We start from the raw sequence: 23,951 nt of genomic DNA, 5'->3' as shown, positions 1-23,951 counted from the left end.
GATTTCACTGGCAAATATATGACATAATATTGAGGTACCACATGAATTTGAGTTTGGATTAGAAAGGAAAAAGTAAAGGGTCGCAACATTTTTAAAAAGCAGCTCAATTTAAATTACTCTTATCTGTAGTAGGCAGTACTGCTAATTAAAAGAATCGAAAAGAAATGAGCTGATTTGTGCATCTCATGACTTCCTTTTACTCCAATTTAATGTCATTTCCCCATTACTGGCAATTTTAGTGTGATTCAATAGTTCACTCCCTAAATATCACCAACAGTGGCCAAATTGAAGCAGATTTTTAAAAAAAAAATCGCCAAATTGGTCGCCAAGTTGGCGACCAAAAGAGTGACGATATATCGCCGAGCGTGTCCGACAAATTATAACACCACTTGAGTTTACAACAAAATTAACAATAATTTCCCCCCAAAAAAGGGCAAAAGACCCTTTTAGAAACACCCGAATGCAACCAAAATGGGAGGTGCACAACTAGACCCCACTAGGAGTCTACACTAAATTTCAACTTTCTAAGACTTACTGTTCTTGAGTTATGCGACATACATACGCACATACGAACGTTCGCACATCCGCACATACATACGCACACAGTGGCGTAGCTACGCTTTCTGCCGCCCGGGGCGGTTCCTCAATTTGCCGCCCTTTTGATGGGAAATAGTTAATATATTTAAGAGTCAAAAGTGTTTTAATAAAGAAGAAAATAGAAAAAAAATTACCTTCTTATTTTTCTTGCAGAAGACACAAAAAAAGAATTCAAAGGCCCACCGAAAAATTCCAAAAGTTAAGTCAAAATTCAGAATTTTAAGTAATTTTTGGTAACGCTTCTAGAAAAGAGGCTTTGAGCTCCCTCCAGATTTTTTTTTTTTAAATTGAAATCAGTTTTATGCTTTCTTTGGTGACATTAGGGGGGTTGGGACTTCACAAGGAAATTTGTCGAAATTGAAATCTTAAAAAAGCAATTTTAGGCTACCTTTGGATACGTGAAGATATTGGGGAAGGTTCAGCGGCGCTGTCCGGAGAGCTTTTTTTACTAAACTGAAACACACGTAAATGTAGGACATATCTAGTGGTGTAAGGGCCTCCCCTGAATCCAACAAAGACTGGATTTTCCTCCCGAAGTATTTTCAAACTTTGAATCAATTTTAGTCTTTCTTTGATGACGTTAAAGAGAATAGGGAACCTTCGGGAGCTCTCTAGAAATTTTCCGATGCCAAAGTTTCAAAAACGCATTTGTAGGCTATCTTTGACGGCATAAGTTTCCAACTTTTTCCAAAAATATTGGGAGGTCAGATGGTTTTCCCGTCTCCCTATGAATCTTTTTGAAAATGAAGTCCTAAAAACTCGATTTTAGCCGTTGTTTGGCGGACAACGTCATAAGAGAGAGTTCGGAGGAGGGTTTCCGCCCCAAATCTGTTTCGAAACTGTTGCTTATTTTAAGATCTGAATCACTGAGAAAAGAAGGCTTTGCGATCTTCCCTCAGAAATTTCTAAAAATGAAATTTGGAGCCGACTGTAATGACATTTGGGGTCCCTACCTTAGAATTTTTCTGATATTTAAGTTTCAAAATCCCAACTTTAAGCTATTTCGAAGTTGATGTCCTTAATACACATATTAGACTGTCTTTAATCACGTTACAGGAAGGGTCGGGGCTTTCCCGCCCTCAAGAATTTGTTAATATTGAAATTTAAAAAACTCAATATTAGGTTAAAAGATGAGATGTAAAGGGATGGAGCGGGCGTTATCCCTTGGAAATGTTTCGAGACTCAAAGCCTAAAACTGCACTTTTGAGCAGTTTGGTGACGTTAAGCTATAGGAAGGTTCGGTTGCTCTTCCCGAAAAATGTGACACCGACCGCAGTCTGTAGCTTCAGATGAAGGAAGAGAAAAAACTAACGATATAATGCTGCGATTTCCACAAGAGAAACAACGTGTTAAATTCTTTCACATCAAAAGTGTGAAAGTGCCGCCCCCCAAAAAGTGCCGCCCGGGGCGGACCGCCCCCTCCGCCCCTCCCTAGCTACGCCACTGTACGCACAACAGACGTCACGAGAAAATTCGTTGTAATTAACTCGGGAATCGCGTCATTACGGATATTTCGCGTGTCTATACGATCTTAGGCACTTATCCACGTCTGGTCGAGTCGAAAAAAAACTCAATATTCATTCGGGGGTGAGTAAAATGGAAATTAAGGTCGGTTTTTGAGTGAAATTTTTTTTCACGAATGCAATGCTTCCTTTTTTGTAAAAGGAAGTAAAAAGGGCAGTCATGGGACTGGCCGACAGAAGCTGTGCTGTTAATAAGGGTGATCGGATAACATAAGTAACAAACTAGTCAACGGATGAGTGAACATTTTACAATCTAAAAAGAGTGTAATTCATTATTTAAAACGAATAAAATTACATCATCGAGGTAGCCCACATGTTCCTATTTGAGGCAGGGTGAAGCAAAGCGATGTCAGTGATATTTTCAAGTTTCAAGTAAAACGCGCTCAAAGTTCCGATCCTAACTAGGTTTTCATTCAAAAGTTTTTCTAATTCAAGTTGAATAACAGTACCTACCAGAGATACTAGTACCAAAGATATTTCACATTCTTTGGTAACAGTTTGTGACAAAGGAGAAGAAAGACATGACAAGAGGGGCATACAATGGGGTGAACGTGACAACAAGCCTTTTTTTGATAGGAACGTTTATGAAAAGCAGCGTGACATGTGATAAAGGGAAGAGGGGGTATAGTGAAGTGAAAAACATTGTGACAAAGTGGGTAGAGGGTCGAAAAGGGGTTCTCATTGTCTCATTTTATCAAACCAAATATCAAAAACTGAAAATTTTAATTAAAGAATATTATTAAAATATATTTGCATAAGTTTAAAAAGGTTGTCTCCTATCCACCTAAAATTGGTTGCAACCTATCATTGAAAAGATTGTGCATTTGCATGTTATGGGCAGTTTTGTAACAAAAGAGCTGGTGCATGCTCCATTTGCATCGAGGTTCCACAATTTGGTTTAAAATGTTTTTTTGGCGTTTAAATCGTATGTTGGCGATTTGTTTGGCACAAATTGTTTATTGGCATTAAAAGTATTTGAGGTTTAATCATTTGTTCTTTGTTAGTTCATTGAGTTAGTGAGTTATGAATCGTGAAAATGTGCGTGTTACTGTCGCTGAATTACACAAGAAGGGAATGAAAAAAAGGGAATGAAAACAGCCGATATTATTCGAACGACTGGATTCAAGAGCAAAGCGGTCTATGACGCTGTGAAACGCTGCAAGGAGACTGGAGGGACTGCCGACCGTCCACTGAGTGGTCGTTCAACCACTGCAAAATGCCTGGGAATGAGATGACGGTGGATGCGTGCGCGAGCATCGTCGGCAATTTCTGACTGCGGCTCCGTAAATGCAATGAAGCCCAAGGAGCCAATTTTGAACAATTGTTATAATTTTACTTCCTTTTACAAAAAAGGAAGCATTGTATTCGCGAAAAAATTTTCACTCAAAAATCGGCCTTAATTTCCATTTTTCTCTAACCCGGAATGAATGTTGAGTTTTTTTTTCCGACCCGACCACACGTGGATATATGCCTAGGAACATACAGACACCCGAAATATCCATTTTGACGACCCCCGAGTTAATTACAACGAATTTTCTCGTGACGTCCGTATGTACGTATGTGTGTATGTATCTCGGATAACTCAAGAACGGAATGTCCTAGAAATTTGAAATTTGGTACGTAGACTCCTAGTGGGGCCTAGTTGCGCACCTTTCCTTTTGGTTGCATTCGGATGTTCCTGAGGGGGTCTTTTGCCCCTTTTTGCGGGAAATCTTTGTTAATTTTGACGTAAACTCAAGTGGTGTTATAATTTGTCGGACGCTTGGCGATATATCGCCAGTCTTTTGGTCGCCAAGTTTTGTCGCCAACTTGGCGACAAATTTGACTACTTTTTTTTTTTTAATTTTAAATTTGGTTTCAATTTGTCCACTGTTGGTGATATTTAGAGAGTAAACAATTGAATCACATTAAAATTGCCAATCATGAGGAAATGACATTAAATTGGAGTAAAAGGAAGTCATGTGATGCACACATCAACTCGTTTTGTTTAATGTTATTATTATTGTTTCAATAAAGAGTTTTTATTGCTTTAACTTGTTGATTTGTTGAATTATGTGTTAGTTACAGCCTATTGAAGTCTTTACTAATAATAAAGCTGAATGTCTCTCTGTCCGGAGGATGTCTGGATGTCTGTAGGATGTCTGTGACGCGCATAGCGCCTAGACCGTTCGGCCGATTTTCATGAAATTTGGCACGAAGTTAGTATGTAGCATGGGGGTGTGCACCTCGAAGCGATTTTTCGAAAATTCGATGTGGTTTTTTTTATTCCAATTTTAAGAAAAAAAACTATCATAAATTACGAAATTATCATAACGTGTAACCGTAACATAGGCACAAGCCAATTGGCGAGAAAATTCACAATACATTATTTGTAAATACAGGCGAACCAAAAGACCTTTTAATTTTTCTATTACGGGCGAAGCCGTGCGGGTACCACTAGTATCTAATAAAGTTGTGTTAACTTTCTCCGCACCCTGTAGAGGAAAAATAAAATATTTCAAGTATTTTTATGCGTACCTTTTTTAACCTTTACAGTTCTGTCTAACTTTAACTGAAGAAACTTACCACCAATCCTTCACTTGAAAGGGAAATCTACGCAGTCCTGATCTTATTAGTAGAATTTTTTACAAAAAGTTCAACTACTCCAATCTACGTCAGTATGACTTGAGCCACTCTTATTCTAATCACCGCAAATATGTTTTATTCGTAGCTTTTAAACGACCTCATATTTTCTACAAACCATGCCTCTTGAAATCCCAAAAAACGTGCTACTTTTACTGTTCAAAGTAAACTTGTTTAAAAAAATGAATTTTTTTCTCAAGTAACATACACATAATATATATACGCAGGTGAAGCTTACGCTTAACGACAGACAGAAAATACAGAAAGAACTTTATCAATTGGAGGTTCAGAACTGATTCTTGGAAGAAAAAAAGCTTAAGAGGTTAGCAAAGGAAATATTATCCATAATTCATATCGTTTCGGCGCAGTTCTTTTTCATGCAGAGGTCGTTACTGATTCAGTTCTGTGCTCGAAATATTGTTTCCGCAAAGAAACTTTTATGAGTTGGAGGTAAAATTATTCTCTCTGTTGTTGTTGAAATGTTTTTCGCTTTTGTCAGATGGCGCTTTAGATGAGATAGAAATGTATTTTCTTCTTTCAAAGAAAAGAGGTGAAGCATTATTTCTTGTAAAAAATAATTACAAAAATAAAATTTAAAAAAATACTAAAACTTGTATGTGTCTCAATTTCTCAAGTATAATATAATCATCTTTATTTGGTGCAGTATTAAGAGCTGTGACTTTAATGCCGATAATCTCAAGTAGACAAAACTAGTAAAAAATCATACTACTTCTAGGAGGCTCTGCACCCTGCTCGTTCCACTCGCCAATCCCCGCTCGCTGCCTGCGTTGGCTCAATGCCGCCCGTGGTAAGTGACAATAGATGATTTTATTTCTTTTACCCCAGGATATCCTCAGGACATTCTCAAGACTTCATGACGGCTCTTTATATCCGGTCCCTTAATGTTTAGAAGGATGAATCAAGGCGGAATGACTTCCCTTGAGTAACCTGTATCTAACGCACTAGTATTGACCTGGTAGACATTGACAGTGCGGAGGAGATTTGGTTAGAGATGCAGACCGACTGAAAAAATTTGCTGCTTTTAATTTAATTTAAATTGGCTATTTGTTATCGAAATTTAACAGTTTTATCGCCAAATTTTCGCTAACTCACCACATTTAAATGAAGCTGAATAGGGTTTGTTAGACGCACGCGAGAACCACTTTTTTATCTATTCAACTTCGAAATTTGGAAGCCAAAACTGATTCAAATTAACGATTTTTATCGATAACTCAAGTTATCAATATGTACGTATTCCTAGTAATAATTACAGATACAGTTTACACAGACAGACTCGCACATGTTGTAATTGTATAGATTAAACAAATAATTCGTGTAATTTTCAGCCTTAATAGTATTAAAATTATGCTTTACAATTTGGGCAAGTATTCAATTCGTTTCCATTACTGAAGTGTGAGTCCACAGGAACTAGCATTTACAGAAGGGAAGTAAATTAAATATGCAGTTATTATTACAATTCATGTGACATGTTACAATGCGAGCAAACAAATGAATGAAAGGGGTTGTTTCCTTCATCAAAAGTATTACTTTCAGTCACTGAAATCAATAAAAATAAAATAAATAGAATTAAAAAAAAAAAGAAAAAAAAATTAATTTGAATTTTGACATCTTGAATTCAAATTATGTTTTTCGCAATCACGAGTGTGTGCGTGTATGTAGGCGTGTGTGTTTGTGTGTGGGGGGTTATGTGTGTTTGTGTGTAGGGGGTATGTGTGTGTAGGCATGTGTGTTTGTTTCTGTGTGCAAGCATGAGTGTGTGGGTAGTTGTGTGTATGAGTGTTTGTGTGCGTGGGGGCGGGGTATGTGTATGTGTGTGTAGGCATATGTGTTTGTGTCTGTGTGCATGCATGAATATGTGGGTAGTTGTGTGTATGTGTTTGTGTGTGTGTATGTATCTGTATGCGGGTGTGTATGTGTGTGTATGTGTAGGTGTCTCAAAGTATGAGTGTGTATATGTGTGTGTATCTGTAGGTGTCTGTATGTGTGTATGTATGTGTTTGTGTATGTGTGTAGGTGTATGTGTGTGTATTTGTTTTTGTGTGTGTGTATGTATGCGCGTGTGTGTAGGATATGAACGCAACCTGGAGACGGTTTTCGCTAGAGGAGCAGCATCGTGAGGAGCCGGTCGACGGTGATGCTGCAGAGGGTGCTGGCGGGAAAATAAAATGATAGCACATCAAAACAGTCAAATGAAAGCAATAAGCAGTCGTGATTGCTCAAAAAAAAACCCTAGGAGTCAAAAAAAAAGCTTTTATTTTTTTAGCATTTGTTTTAAACTTAATTTTTCTTTATGTCCTATTTTGGAAACAAGGCGTGGTCTTTATGACGTCACAAGTGATGTACTTTTTCGCGCTACTCCATCGGAATGTTTACGCATTGTTAAAAAAAAGGTTGCCTTTATACAGTAATATTAATTGCAGTCATAATGGGAATTTTGAATAAAAGCTTTTTTGAAGCAAACATGAAATTTATTCGTATCATTGCGTTATAATAATTTTACCTTTTTCTAATTTCAAAAATTAACTGATGCCAATACTTATCTTTATCTAATGCCAAAATATTGCTTGCGCTAATGGCATCAGTGAATGACATTTCTTCGCATGTGATGCCATGAGCAGAAGCGTAAAAAAAGGAATTCAATCTGCGCACCGATTAAAATAACTTTAAAGAATTAAACATTGTCAAATTATTTAAAACATTTTGAAATCCTGTGTTTTTTAAGCATACCTTTTCAGAAAAAATGCTTTTAAAACAACCCAATTATCTGAAACTTTCCACAATCAATTTTAACCTTTTTCAAATCAAAGCTCCAAACTCTGCCACGTAACACGTGTTTTATAACATAAAAAGCAGAAAATGTTTAAGCTAGTCAAAAACTGACACAAATGCCTTTTTTTGGAGTCGAAGACTTGCCGAACGTTACTACATTCCTTTCAACAGCTCAGAAATAATCGCACCAGGCAATTGTATCTGTGACTCGAGAGCCACACACTGATTGTGGTCGTCTCGATTGCTCGTTATTTCAAAAGACAGACATAAATCTTTGGAAAATGAAGGGGTTTTGTCTCGCCCTTAACGACTGAGAACGAGATAGAAAAAAATAAGTATCACTTTTAAAGGCCAATTTTCTTGTCTTCTTTGCAGTGATAATAAGAAGTTTCTGTTTGCATCTAGAGTTTATTTTCAATAGGGGTGCTACGTTTCGCGAGACATTTGGAAGAAACTAGACTTGAGCCGCGATTTATATTCTGACTTTGAATAGGCAATGGTAGAAAAGATTATCAGTTAGTGTGTTAGAAAAATCTATTTATTTTTCGGAGTCCGTGGGAAACAAATTTGGTGTGGACCCCAAGCTACTTCCTGTTACGTCTATTTAATAATCTATGTTTTTACTTTCTTCTATATCTAATGTATAGAAGAAAGTATTGGATTCGTGCAAATTTTCGAATTTCGATTTTTGACGGATTCGAACGTTTTGAGGTGTGCTGAGTCCATTTCGACTATTTTTGGAAAATGTCTGTCTGTCTGTCTGTGTGTGTGTGTGTCCGTGTGTGTGTCCGTGTGTGTGTGTGTCACGTCTGTGTGTGACCAGTTTTTTGTGGCCGCTCTACAGCAAAAACTACCGCATGAAATCGAACGAAATTTGGTACACATATGTGCCCCTATGTGAACTTGTGCCCATTGGTTTTTGGCACGAATTCCTCCAAGGGAGGTGGAGCAATTTGACGTTTTTTGAGTTGCGCGTGTTTGCTTTTCCTCAGGAAGTAACTGGCGGAATCAAACAAAATTTGGTCCATATGTTGACATTAACAGGAACAGATGTTGATTCAATTTTGGTGTCAATAACTCAAACGGGGGTTGAGCTATAGAATGTTTTTTGTCGTCAATTTTGACGGCTGTATCTCAAGAAATAATGAACGGAATGAAAGAAACATTTATCGGCAAGTAGCCCATAGTGGGTATAAGAGCTGATTTTATTTTGGTGTCAACAGCTAAAAAGGGGGTAACGCAATCGCCCGTTCTTTTTTTCCATTGTGAGTGCCCTATCTCAAGAAGTAATGCTACGTTCTGGTTGAAATTTGGAATATATGTGAATCCATATGTAAACAGGCTTTGGTTCAATTTTGACGCCAATCGCTCTAAGAGGTAATGATTTTTTTTTTTTTTTTTTTTGCGAATAAAAAGTTTTATTAATGCAACAAAAAGAAAGATAAATCGTAATAGATTGTCGTCAGCGTATTTCTCGTGATTTTAATTGTACGGAAATGATCGGAAATATTATCTCAATGATTTAAAATTTTTAACTGTTGCCATCTTATGTTTGTTAACAAATAAAATATTTGTAATCAATTCAAGTAACGGTTTTAAAATAACTTTCAATTTTCGCTCTTTGCTTTGATTTTGCAATAATTCAGACATTGGGATGGTCGTCAAATCTTTGCATGTGTAATTTTGTTTTTATTGGGAATATTGCTTCCTCGTCAAGCATGGTGAGGGATCAGAAAAAAAAGAAATATATAGAAGAAAGTTTCGTGATGGCCACAACATACTAGTTTAAATTAAGAAAAAATGCAATCGTATACGAGCAATACTTAAATGAATAGCTTTTTTTACATTTTCCTGTTAAAATATGGCAAACATACAGAATTGTTTTTTCACATATAAAGAGAGGTGACGTTATTTTAGCATCTGTGATCAAAAACTGCATGAAATGTGTTTAAAGAAATATAAAAATACAATATAATTGTGAAAAACGCCTAAGAATTAAACAAAACTGAGTAGTTAAGTTTCTTAAAATCAGATGGACCCTCGCAACTCGTGGCAGTTTTAATCACTGTTTAGAATTTAAACGCAGTTTACAGTTTTTAGGAGTTTGATATTTCGCGCGAGTTCGTTATTGAAATCTTATACATGTTGTATTTTGTTATCTAACAAGGTTGTTTTTTCAGTAAATTACCGCCCATTAGTAAGGGCTAAAGCAGAAATACATAAAATACACCACTAGCTCAGTCATTTCCAGCCGAGGACTGCAGTTTCGTGCTTATTAGCAAGCATCAGCCCGGCCCAGGAAAGTGACTGAGCTGGAGATGGAAAATCTCTTTAGGAGATTTTCCAAGAGTACCAGACAAACTGGTAGTTAATATAGAATTAGCACAGACCAGACGAGTGACCGAAGCAATGATTCGGTTCAACTCGAAGAGTTCGAACCACTGCTTGAGCTGGAAAACCCAAAACGAGATAATTTCAGCATGTGGTCAAATAATTGGAACATCCGTGGCCAGAGAAGTTAAGTATGCCGGATATTTCAGCATCATTGTTGATGAAACGACAGACATTTTTACGAAAGAACAGTGTTCTGTATCAGTTCGATACATTAAAGACGTGGATGTTCGAGAAAGATTTCTTCGATTTTGCGATCTTGAAGGTGATTCATCTTCTTCTATTGCATCAGTAATTCTAAAAACTTTGTCCGACTTGAATATTGATACAGCCTTCCTTCGTGGGCAAAGTTATGATGGGGCATCGACAATGAGTGGTCGATTTAATGGAGTACAAGCTATCATAAAGGGTATTTCCCCATCTGCTCCTTTTGTCCATTGTGCTAGCCACGTTTTAAATTTGGTTGTACAAAAAGCATCGAAATTAACTACAATCCGCAATGCTTTTGGCATAATAAAAGAGGTGGGTGGTTTTTTTTTCCATATCTGCAAAACGAACAGCATATTTTGAATCAAAACTAAAAGAAAATGATTCTCGAAAACTTCATGTAAAAAAAGTATGCCCCACGCGTTGGGTCGAGAAACATGATTCTGTGGTAAGATTTGCTGAAATTTTTCCTACAATATTTGAAGTCTGGAAGATTTCTCTTCTGGCAAAAGGAAAACTGCGTCTAAGGTTTCCTTGCTGCTGAAAGGAGTTGGAAATTTTGATTTTGTGATTACATTACTGATAATGGAAGATATTTCCGGGAATTTTACTTTCCTTATCAAAAGCACTCCAGTCAGCAACTGACGATTTGTCAAAAGCAATGAATTTGGTGAGATACATTCTGGCAATATTAAATGAGAAGCGTTCGATGGCTGATGACAATTTTAATGTTCTTTTCAAGAATGCCTCAGGAATAGCAGAACATCTTGACCTTGACATTAAAATTCCAAGAAGAGCTAAACGTCAAGTTCAATGTGAAAATTAGTGCTGACAGCCCTGAAGAATATTTTTAAGTTTCCATTTATATTCCCTACATAGACAATATAATTTCGCAGCTTGTAGAATGTTTCGCTCCTCATGATGCAAAGTGCACCCGAATGCAAGGATTGATCCCAGCCAAAGTTTCTAAAACCTCTTTTGAAGATCTCTCCGATGCGATAAAGTATTATAAAAACGATGTTGGCCCACAATGTGTGATTCGAGGGGAATTCGCAAGGTGGAAGTTAAAGTGGCAAAATTCAGAAAGTAAACCAACTACCGCACACGATGCTCTTTTGGAGTGCAATCGGGACATTTTTCCAGAAATCAACACACTGCTTCGCCTGTTCATAACACTGCCTATTTCTTCTGATACCGCGAAGCGATCGTTTTCAACATTAAGCCGTCTCAAGTCCTATTTAAGAAGCAAAATGATGCAAGAACGCTTAAATGGATTAGCACAGCTTTGTATCAACAAAGATATAGTTGTAGAACCAGAAAAGTTATTGAAGAACTAACCAAAAAACAACGACGGTTAAACTTTGTATTGTAGACAATAAGACAATTTTATACACTGGTGTGCAAAACTTAAGCAACAAGTGGTTTTTCGGCCACAGCTCCCCAACAAAGTATAAGATAGCCATGAAATTGCAGTATAATATACACGTAATTCAGTAGAAAGATTATATGTATGCAAATTTTAGAAATAAAACGTCGTAGGTGATGTAAGTGTACCTAAACCTTGTGGGTCGGCGCGCGCAGGTCAAAGCTGTGATAAAAGGATGAAGAGCACCGTAGTTAAAGACATTCGCTGCAAGTGCAAGTGATTTGTTTTGTGAAACATGTCTTCAACAAATCATTTAGACGACTTTACTCGAGGAAGAATGATTGGGAAGCTTGAGGAGGGGCGTAGTGTGACCAGTGTCGCCGAAGAGTTCGGGATCAACAAAAGTGTTGTTTCTCGTGCTTGGAATGTCATTAAAACTACTGGTACAGCTGTTCGGAAGGTTGGTGGTTGCCGTCCAAGGAAAACAACCGCAAAAGAGGACCGTTACATTGTCGTACAGGCGAAAAAGAAACCGTTTTCAGTCAGCTAGCGCCATATCTCAGCAACTGTGCACAGTCACAGGACGACAAGTATCAAGATTTACAGTGGCCAGACGCCTCCACAAAGGTGGCTTATTTGCTAGACGTCCTGATCGCTGCATACCTTTAAAAGTTAGCCATCGGCGGCACCATTCAGAGTGGTGCAGAGAACACGAAACCTGGACTCATCAATGGAGAGTCGTGTCCTCTTCACAGATGAGTCGTTTTAGTGCTACAAGCGATTCTCAACGTCAGTTAATCTGGAGAGAGATTGGAGCTCGATTTCATCTCAATAACATCGCGGAAAGAGATCGTTACGGTGGTCCTGGAGTTCTCGTCTGGGGTGGCATTATGTTGAACGGGCGGACTGAGCTTCAGATTTTCGACCGAGGTTCTGTAACTGGAGATCGCTACTGCAATGAGGTAATCCTACCCCATGTGCGTCTGTTCCGAGGGGCCATTGGACCAAACTTCATTTTTATGGATGACAATGCCCGGCCACAACGTACTGCTATTGTTCAAGAGCTACTTTAAAGTGAAGATATCAGACGAATGGATTGGCCAGCTTACTCTCCAGATCTAAATTCCATAGAGCATGTGTGGGATGCCTTAGGGAGACGTCTTGCGACACGACAGTTTCCTCCTGGTAACACCCATCAGCTGAAAGATGCATTAAAGGAGGAATGGAGACGTTTACCCCAAGAACTCCTGTATAATCTGGTGCTTAGCATGGAAAGACGATGCCAAGCAACAATTGCAGCAAGGGGAGGGCATATCCCATACTAGGGAACTTCTGCCAGTTGTACTCACGCTTCTTCAGGCAATCATGTGTAACGCCACTATATGTCAAATAAAGCCTTTTTTTTCCATACCCTACTTTAAGCTTTATATTCATTTCTGCGCCATTATTCTTTCACCATCGGTTAAGTACAAAATAATGTACATCATATTCAAATTTCATGTCAATCGGATGATTTCTTGTAGAGTTATGACAAAAAACGCACTTGTTGCTTAAGTTTTGCAAACCAGTGTAAGTGTACATATGCAATGTGGATATTTAGGACTCATCAAGTGTAAGTGATTTTATTGATTATTTTGTTGTATATTTAAGTGATTTCATGCCATTTTAACGTGTTCCTTTTTTTTTTCTTTCCTTGAATGATCTTAAAAATATGAATAGTTTAGAGCTTTCGGTGATAAAAATTCGTGTGCATTTTGACTTGTTTCATTAATATAGTAAACGAAGTAATAACAAGTATTGATTTCCATTTATTAATCCGATAATCTTACCGCCATACTGTTGTTTCAAGTACTTTAAAGTTTATTCTTAACGTGATTTCAATTCTGGCATAGGAACAATTAATGTTTTTGCAACAGTTTTTAAATGAATTGCAAAATTTATACAATTTTAAGGAATTTTACTAAATAATATTAATAATAATAATAAATATATATTGATGTAAAGAGAGAGAGAGAGAGAGAACGCAGATAGTGTTGTGGAAAAAAAAAGTGCCCCCCCCCCTAAAAATATTTTCTGGTTGCGCCCCTGAATCTGGGCCAAAGTAGCCCGCGTTTACGGCAAGCTTAACAGAAGAAAAATGAATGACTTCCCATTGATCTGTTTGTCTGCACATCTCAAAGAATACCACTCATGAGAAAGCACCAAAAATAAACATATACTTCTGATCAACACGCAATGAGACCTTTCACATAACGTTATTACTGTTTCATTAGGCTTTCACGATGTTTGGATATTGCATGTTCCTCTGTGAAGATGCTATCATTTTTTTCCTCCATGACGAATTCATCGATTCTACAATGAAAGGGATTCTTATCATTTCCTTTAAGATGTAACTACCAAAGCATATCCATATTTTTACTTCCTTTTACAAAAAAGGAAGTATTGTATTCGTGAAAAAAATTTCACTCAAAAATCGGCCTTAATTTCTATTTTGCTCACCCCCAAATGAATGTTTGGTTTTTTTTCGACTCGACCACACGTGGATACATTCCTAGGAAGGTATAATCCCCCGAAATATCCATTTTGACGATCCCCGAGTTAATTACAACGAGTTTTCTCGTGACGTCTGTATGTACGCATGTATGTGCGTATGTATGTCGCATAACTCAAGAACGGTATGTCCTAGACAGTTGAAATTTGGAACGTAGACTCCTAGTGGGATCTAGTTGTGCACCTTCTCTTTTGGTTGCATTCGGATGTTAATAAGGGTGTCTTTTCTCCCTTTTTTGGTGGAAATCATTGTTAATTTCGATGTAAACTCAAGTGGTGTTATAATTTGGCGGACACGGCAATATATCGCCAGTATTTCGGTCGCCAAGTTTTTTCGCCAACTTGGCGACAAACTTGGCGATTTTTTTTTTTTAAAACCTGGTTTCGATTTAGCCGCTGTTGGTGATATTTAGAGAGTAAACTACTGAATCACATTAAAATTGCCAACAATGGGAAAATGACATTAAATTGGAGTAAAAGGAAGTCATGTGATGCACACGTCAGCTCGTTTGGTACTAGTTCTACAATGAAAGGGATTGTTATCATTTCCTTTAAGGTGTAACTACCAAATCATATCCATATTTCTTGGTACTAGTATCTCTACAAACGATATAATGTTATTTTATCTATCATGAACAGTAGCTATCTTTTCTTCCGTAAAGTTACTATCTTTTCCTCCAAGAAGAAACTATGGCATACTTCTCAATGTAACTGTTTCAACTTATCTTTATTACTAATAATAAAGCTGAATGTCTCTCTGTCCGGAGAATGTCTGGATTTCTGGATGTCTGTAGGATATCTGTAGGATGTTTGTGACGCGCATAGCGCTTAAACCGTTCGGCCGATTTTCATGAAATTTGGCACGAAGTTAGTATGTAGCATGGGGGTGTGCACCTCGAAGCGATTTTTCGAAAATTCGATGTGGTTCCTTTTTTATTCCAATTTTAAGAAAAAAAACTATCATAAATTACGAAATTATCTTAACGTGGAACCGTAACATGGGCACAAGCCAATTGGCGAGATACGAAATTATCATAACGTGTAACCGTAACATGGGCACAAGCCAATTGGCGAGAAAATTCACAATACATTATTTGTAAATACAGGCGAACCAAAAGACCTTTTAATTTTTCTGTTACGGGCGAAGCCGTGCGGGTACCACTAGTTCTCTATAAAAAATGTTATTACCGTTTCTTCGATTCATTTTTATCATATTCTTAACTGAAACTAAAACGAGCTGATGTGTGCATCACGTGACTTCCTTTTACTCCAATTTAATGTCATTTCCCCATTATTCGCCATTTTAATGTGATTCAATTGTTTACTCTCTAAATATCACCAACTGTGGCCAAAGTGAAACCAAATTAAAAAAAAAAAAAAAAGTCGCCAGATTTGTCGCAAAGTTGGCGAGCAAAAGACTGGCGATATATCGCCAAGTGTCCAACAAATTATAACACCACTTGAGTTTACATCGAAATTAACAACGATTTCCCCCCAAAAAGGGGCAAAAGACCCCTTCAGGAACATCCGAATGCAACCAAAAGAGCAGGTGCACAACTAGGCCCCACTAGGAGTCTACGTACCAAATTTCAACTTTTTAGGATATACCATTTTTGAGTTATGCGAGATACATACACACATACGCACATACATAGAAACTTTACGAGAAAAGTCGTTGTAATTAACTCGGGGAATGTCAAAATGGATATTTCGGGTGTCTATACGTTCTTAGGTACTTATCCGCGTGTGGTCGGGTCGAAAAAAAACTCAACATTAATTCGGGGGTGAGGAAAATGGAAATTAAGACCGAATTTTGAGTGAAAATTTTTTCGCGAGTACAATACTTCCTTTTTTGTGAAAGGAAGTAAAAATTTGTTGGACCTTCATAAAATCGGTTGCATTATAGCTGCTTCCGCTGCTCTGGAGTAACTTAACTGATACACTGGTGCAAAGTTACACGTCCTTTCTGGAAGATTACATCATGGTAATGTAGCTATAGCATAACGTTTCACGAATTTCTGTGTAGGATTATACTAAATTTTTCGGTATGCTCATAGAGAAATGGTTTGAAAAGTTACACACCAGAAAAAAATTTAGATGTTTCATCTGAATTTCTTCGACGGTTGCTCATTATTAAGTGTAAGTTGACTTTTACTTCAAGTTAATTATTCGATATTTTAAATTATTCAAATATTTTAAACGATCAAATAAAAATTTCTTTCCATCTGTTCTCAATTGAAAGTGTAAAAATAGATTAGTAGGTTTCAATATTTGAAATTTCGTTATAACACTATAAAAAAAATCGTGTTAGAAACCCCTTGGTTTTTGTCTTCTTTACAGCTTTTGATTTCAATCATTCGTTTATTCAATACTAGTGGCACCCGCACGGCTTTGCCCGTAATAGAAAAATTGAAAGGTCTTTTGGTTCGCCTGTATATTTACAAATAATGTATGGTGAATTTTCTCGCCAATTGGCTTGTACCCACGTTATGGTAATTTCGTATCTCGCCAGTTAGCTTGTGCCCATGTTACGGTTCCACGTTATGATAATTTCGTAATTTACTCGTCCATCTTATGATAGTTTTGTTCTTAAAATTGTAATACAAAAAGAACCACATCAAATTTTTGAAAAATCGCTTCGAGGTGCACACTCCCATGCTACAAACTAACTTTGTGCCAAGTTTCATGAAAATCGGCCGAACAATCTAGGCGCCATGCGCGTCACAGAGATCCAGACATCCTCCGGACATCCAGACAGAGAGACTTTCAGCTTTATTATTAGTAAAGAAGATTTATCAAGTTCATGCTTTCTCACAACCTCTGTACACCAATCAACTTTACACCAATTCTTAATTTATTTTAATATGCAAACAAGACATTTTTATTGCACTAAGAGAGCAAATAACACCCAAAACACTTGAGTGGGCTCGAACCCACTGCAACAGTCTCACTGACAGCTCACAAATCAAGAGTATTTTATTGCTCGGTAACAAAGGCAGGGCTTCCTATCGCAAAAAAAACTTGCGAGCTCTGCGTCGATGCAGATCTTTACGCATGCGCTTTGTACTATTGAGAAGAGATAAAATGGAGGGAGCGAAGACTTTCATTCGTGAAACAAAGATGGCAAGTCACGTGACAGATTTTAAAGCAAAGCATTTGCATCAATCAGGTTTCTTGCCCTAGCTTCACGCAAGACATGTCAGTCATTCGTCGTTGTTGTGTCACATGACTTGGCGTCTTCGCCTCAAATTTTGCTCCCTCCATAGTTCCTGCTCTAAGCTTGGTACTCTACTTTGACTGCAGGTGGGACGTTACACAAACCATAGTCAAAGGTGTTCCTCCAGCAATTCGAGATTTTAAAATCATGATACGATTTACTCCAGAATTCGTGTAACGTTACACCGATTAATGCCGGTAGCATATAAACAATCTTTACTCTGCTAGAGACCATGTAAAAATTTGGAGACTGCTGATTGGCTACCGTGTGAAAACATCTTCTGTCTTCTGTACAGCTTGTTTTTCACGCTCTGATTATTGTTTCATTTCGAAAAAAAACATGTCTTCTAGACATTATGAAAAGAGAGGTCAAGAATTTTAAACATTCAAACGTGAATTTATAACTTCCGAGGAACGAAATTCGTTCATTACGTTGGATGGGGGAAAAAACATGGCTGACACATTTGCGGCGAATGGCCAATCAGGAGTCCCAATACTATTATAAGGTCTCTAACTGAGTAAAGGTTGTTTATATGCATCCCGGTAACAGTACACAATTTTTTTACAGCCAAGAAACGTTGATCCCCCCCCTTTGTAGCACAGATTATTATCGCTTTATCCTTTATCAAAAAACCAAATTTTTCCACAAAGATAATTTTGTTTGAACTACTATAACGAGACTATTATCTCTACTTCTGTATATGAGAGTTATTTTTATCTTATCCTCTATGAAGAAATTACTATCTCCAGTGCGATCAAAAGACTTATCTATTCCTTAATTAGGGGAATACTTATATTATTCCAACAAAATTACAATCAAAAAAATTTTTTTGGAAATGTCTAATTTTCTGCTTCATTATTTTTGTCACGAAGATAATATCATTTTTTTTTTTCCACAAAGAAGGTTAAGTCAGTCATAAAACACAAGTAAAACTTCCAGGACTAAACTAAAACTAATTATAGAGCACGAAATTAATTTTCTTGGAGAAGTATCATGTTACAAAGCAGAAACCGTAATGAAAGTTGAAATTAAACTGCAAAAACCAAATTTATAGAAAAGTACAGTTTTTTCTAACAAAATAGCCTTTTTTGTAAAGAAATATCCAGTTTCCAAAGGGGAAAAGGGGGGGGGGGGGAGAAAAAAAAACTTTGAAAGTTGAAATTCAACTTTATAATTCTAAATTATACAAAATTAAATTTTTTGCTTTGAAAATAGCATTATTTTCTATGTAAGAATTTTGCAGCCAAATAAAAGCAATCCTGAGAGCTAAATTTGAAATTTAAATTAGAAATTAAAATTAATAAACATTTTTGCTTAGTAGCAGTATTACTTTTTGACTTATTTTCTAGATATTTTAATTAGATGTTAACTCAGCCGTTTAATTAATTTCAGCTTTCGAACTTAAAATTTAATCTAAGCATTTAAACTTTTTAATCTAAAAACAATAGAAAAAAGGATTCCAGTAACTTCTTTGAAAATTCGTCGACGAAAAAAAATCTAATTACGTAGCTGCTTTTAAATGCCTTTTAATGATACAAAAAAAATTATTTTGTTACTTTCTCTTCTTGTCTCTAGCTAATTTATTCGAGCGACAAAAAACGAATGTTTTCAGTCGAACATGTGTATTTCATTAGCTTATCGTTTTCCCCCCAAAGAAATCGATTTATTTTTCATGAGTAATAATTTACAAACTAGTTTTGAAGATAAAAAGCTATGAGATTTCCGATTAAAAATAATTTATTCTTTTCTGATCCTCTGATATATTTTCTGTTGTTGCTGTTTTTTACTTCCTTTTACAAAAAAGGAAGTATTGTATTCACGAAAAAAATTTCACTCAAAATTCAGCCTTAATTTCCATTTTGCTCACCACCGAATTAATGTTGAGTTTTGTTTTCAACCCGACCACACGCGGATAAGTGCCTAAGAACGTATAGACACCCGAAATATCCATTTTGACATTCCCCGAGTTAATTACAACGAGTTTTCTCGCGACGTCTGTATGTACTTATGTATGTGCGTATGTGCGTATGAATGTCGCATAACTCAAGAACGTTATGTCCTAGAAAGTTGAAATTTGGTACGTAGACTCCTAGTGGGGTCTAGTTGTGCACCTTCCCTTTTGGTTGCATTCGGATGTTAATAAGGGGGTCTTTTGTCCCTTTTTTGGGTGGAAATCATTGTTAATTTCGATGTATACTCAAGAGGTGTTATAATTTGGCGGACACTTGTCGATCTATCGCCAGTCGTTTGGTCGCCAAGTTTTTTCGCCAATTTGGCGACAAATTTGGCGATTTTTTTTTTTCATCTGGTTTCAATTTGGCCACTGGTGGTGATATTTAGAGAGTAAACTTCTGAATCACCTTAAAATTGCCAATAATGGGGAAATGACATTGAAATTGGAGTAAAAGTAAGTCAAGTAATGCTCATATCAGCTCGTTTTTCTGTTTAAATTTCAGTACTTTCAGCACGAAGTAAAGACGCAAAAATTAGAAATTCTGAATAAATAGACAAAAACAAATAGCATTTTATGCCATTAAGTTATAAGACAGCTAATTCTAGAATTAGTTTTGTAGTGCAAACGATGGACGAAAATACTACCGTGGGAAGGGAGAGGGCAGTATCTGCAGAACTGAGTTTTTGAGATGAACGACTTCCCATTACTATGGCCTTTACGACCAATGAAGTCCCGTTTGTTATTCCACAGGTGTAGGATTCCGCCATTCCACGAAAAGGTCAACCACTTCTCCCGTGAACGACTTCCCATTACTGTGGCTTTTACGACCAATGAAGTCCCGTTTGTTATTCCACAGGTGTAGGATTCCACCATTCCACGAAAAGGTCAACCACTTCTCCCGTGAACGACTTCCCATTACTGTGGCCTTTACGACCAATGAAGTCCCGTTTGTTATTCCACAGGTGTAGGATTCCACCATTCCACGAAAAGGTCAACCACTTCTCCCGTGCGTGACGGTTCATGTATTTTAATAAAGAAATAAGGATTTTAAAGGGTAATGAGAAAATGTTTTGCCTAAAATATCGAACTTTGTCATTTGTTAAGCAGAAAAAAATTGTTTATTAATATTTTAAAATATTATTCTTAGTGACATAACGTCACCTCAGAGCATTACTAAGACAGCTAAACCCATTAATAACACTAAGATATCCTACTGTTGCTCTGAGGTAACGATATATGAGGCGTCACGTGTGGGACAAAATAACCGTTTTCCGTGGAATGTCCCTGGAACGTTATTTTTACGTCCTTTACAACGTTCAAACAGAACTGTCCATTCCAATATAACGACCAAATATATCAACTAATCTATCGACTTTTTTGTAATTCTCAAGACAATGTAATAGAAAACTAATATTTTACAATTTTATGTTTCTGAAGGTAAAATATTTCGGTTGAAAGTAATTGAATCATAGTTATTTCATGGTAAAATGTTTAAAAAATTGATGAGAATCGCGCATAAACAGTAGATAATAAAAAAGTTTTTTTTTTCCTTGAAGCCAAAATAGCAGAAAGCATCTACGCTATCTTAATAAGTAGAGAAGTAATGCATTTGAAAAAAGAAAAAAATATCTCAAACAGGCAACCACAATCTCTACTTTAAAAAATAACTGGTAACTTCTATGACATTGAAACATTGTGTTTTTTAATAATTTTGCGATTTTTAATGATCGCATTTTTTTTTATGTTTTATTAGTTTGTTGGTTCTCTTAAAAAATGAGGCAAAACTTGTAAAAGCTATTCCGGCAGCTCTACATATGACAACATGCAATACCTAGTACAGTATTGTGGCAATTAATTGGGAAATGCAGTTTCTTTCAAAAATATCAGTTTCATTCAAATTTTTCATGAATACATTTGAAATGAGTAATTAATATAACCTCCCCGAGGGATCTAAATCCCTGAACCACAAAATGTGTTTCGTCAGAAAATAAAACCTTTACCCACTCCTTCTTAGTCCATGCTTTATATTTCCGTGCTCTTTCTAAACTTTCTTCATGCAAGGCGCGAGAAGCTTTCTGTTGTACGGTCGACGTGCTTTCCGCCAACGTTCTAAAAGCCTTTATCTCACTGTTGAAGGGGCAATGTCAACACCAGCTGCCACTATGAACTTGGACAGATGAAAACTAGTTAATCGAGGATTCATAACACTCATTCGATGTAAACTTTTGTCGTCACGAGCTAAAGTTGGTTTTTTTTCCGGCCGCATTTTTCAATACGGTTGGTTCCAACATTTCCTGTTGTCCTAAACCTATACCATGTCCTCCCGACACTTGATTTACTCACTCCACATATTTTTTCCCATTTCTTCTAACGTTTTAGAAGTGTGTTTTCTAAGTGCAATCACTTTAGCACGCGCTTTAGGGCTGAGATCCATGACTCTAATTACTCCCACAACAAGCGAGCAAATAACACTGCCAACTTCTAGCCACTTGGCGGAAGAATTTATATGCATGCCACTTACCTGATGCGTACAAAGAACTTCTAGTTTGCCAATAACTGTCATTTGAACTCTGAGCTGAATTTGAGTGCTTATTCGTTCGCTTACGTGTGATAAAGTGAAAAGAATAACATTTCCCAATTAATTGCCACAATACTGTGCATTCACGTTATAGCGACCTCTCATTATAGGGACTCGATTTCTTTTGGATGGCAAGGATCGTTGAATCGAACGTCGACTGTAATTGAAGAAACGCGTTTTGGATTCCATACTAACAATGTTGGAATTTGACATTTCTTTCTTGATTTATTTTCAGCCGAAGCCAAATAAGGACCATTCCACAATTAATGCCAACCCTTTTTCCTGCATGTGACGGTTCATATATTTCATTAAAAAGTAATAATTTTAAAGGGTAATGATGAAATTTTGTGCTTACGAAAGCACACAAAATTTTATAATTTGAAAAGCAGAAAAAATTGTTTATTTATATTTCAAAGTATTCTTTTTAATGAAATATATGAGACATTACGTGCGGGACAAAATGAGTTTTCTCCGGAATAGTCCCAAAGCAAACTTCTTTACTAATAATAAAGCAGAAAGTCTCTCTGTCCGGAGGATGTCTGGATGTCTGTAGGATGTCTGGATGTCTGTGACGCGCATAGCGCCTAAACCGTTCGGCCGATTTTCATGAAATTTGGCACAAAGTTAGTATGTAGCATGGGGGTGTGCACCTCGAAGCGATTTTTCGAAAATTCGATGTGGTTCTTTTTTTATTCTAATTTTAAGAAAAAAACTATCATAAATTACGAAATTATCATAACGTGGAACCGTAACATGGGCACAAGCCAAATGGCGAGATACGAAATTATCATAACGTGGAACTGTAACGTCGGTACAAGCCAATTGGCGAGAAAATTCACCATACATTATTTGTAAATATACAGGCGAACCAAAAGACCTTTAATTTTTCAATTACGGGCGAAGCCGTGCGGGTGCCACTAGTGTACAATAAAGCTGTGCAGTACAATAGACGAAGAAGTGCAAAAAAAAAAAAAAAAAAAAGATGATACAGATTTATTGGTCTAAATTTAGCTATGTATTGACTGATGATTGAATGCTAACGTTAGTCCCCCATTCTGGGTAACTTGATCTATAATTTCTGTAACTTTGACAGCCATGGTAATACTTTAGTAGTAAGTTAAAACACAAAAAGAACCATACCTGCCGAATAAAAAAGTAGAACATAAAAAATAAAATAAATAATAATAAAAAGGAATAAAAGGGTATAGTCTTTCATGCAAGCGCAAGTAACGAATTACAATTTTAAAATCACCAATTTTTAAATTAATTTTCAGTAATTTATCCTTAATTACATTTACAGGAAATTTCATCAGTGGGGCGAAATAATGTAACGATGCAATTAAAATATTACGTGTATAGCCAACTTTTAGACAATAATTGCGAAGACCAAATTATAATAATAAAATACATACTTAATTACGATTAACTTATTAATCTTTACTAATAATAAAGCAGAAAGTCTCTCTGTCCGGAGGATGTCTGGATGTCTGTAGGATGTTTGGATGTCTGTGACGCGCATAGCGCATAAACCGTTCGGCCGATTTTCATGAAATTTGGCACAAAGTTAGTATGTAGCATGGGGATGTGCACCTCGAAGCGATTTTTCGAAAATTCGATGTGGTTTTTCTTTATTCCAATTTTAAGAAAAAAAACTATCATAAATTACGAAATTATCATAACGTGGAACTGTAACGTCGGTACAAGCCAATTGTCGAGAAAATTCACCACAGATTTTATTCGACATTCTTCAAAAATTCTGAGAAAATTTTTTTTAAACACTTATCCCACTGGGAAATTAGTCGCATAATTCTGTGTTCATAAAGGTCCTTTGGCTGCTGCTGGCACCAGTTACGCTTGCACTCTTTAACTTCATCGTCCAAATGAAAACGTTGTCACCGAAGTGCCTTATTGAGTTCACCAAAGATGTGTGATCAAATGGGTTAGATCTGGACTATAAGGGGGGGGGGGAGTTCAAGATTTCTCACTTAAATTTCCGTAAAAGATCTTCTTTTGCATTGGCTGTCTGTGCTCTAGTGTTGCCGTGCAACAGGATGGCAGCACTTGAAAGTTACCGGGACCACAGACAGCCAATGCAAACAAAATAACTTTGACTGAAATTTAAGTGAGAAATCTTCAACTGCCCCCCTTATAGTCCA

The sequence above is a fragment of the Uloborus diversus genome, unplaced genomic scaffold (genome assembly GCF_026930045.1).
Source record: "Uloborus diversus isolate 005 unplaced genomic scaffold, Udiv.v.3.1 scaffold_11, whole genome shotgun sequence".
NCBI classification, from domain to species: domain Eukaryota; kingdom Metazoa; phylum Arthropoda; class Arachnida; order Araneae; family Uloboridae; genus Uloborus; species Uloborus diversus.
This window is presented reverse-complemented; position numbering follows the sequence as displayed.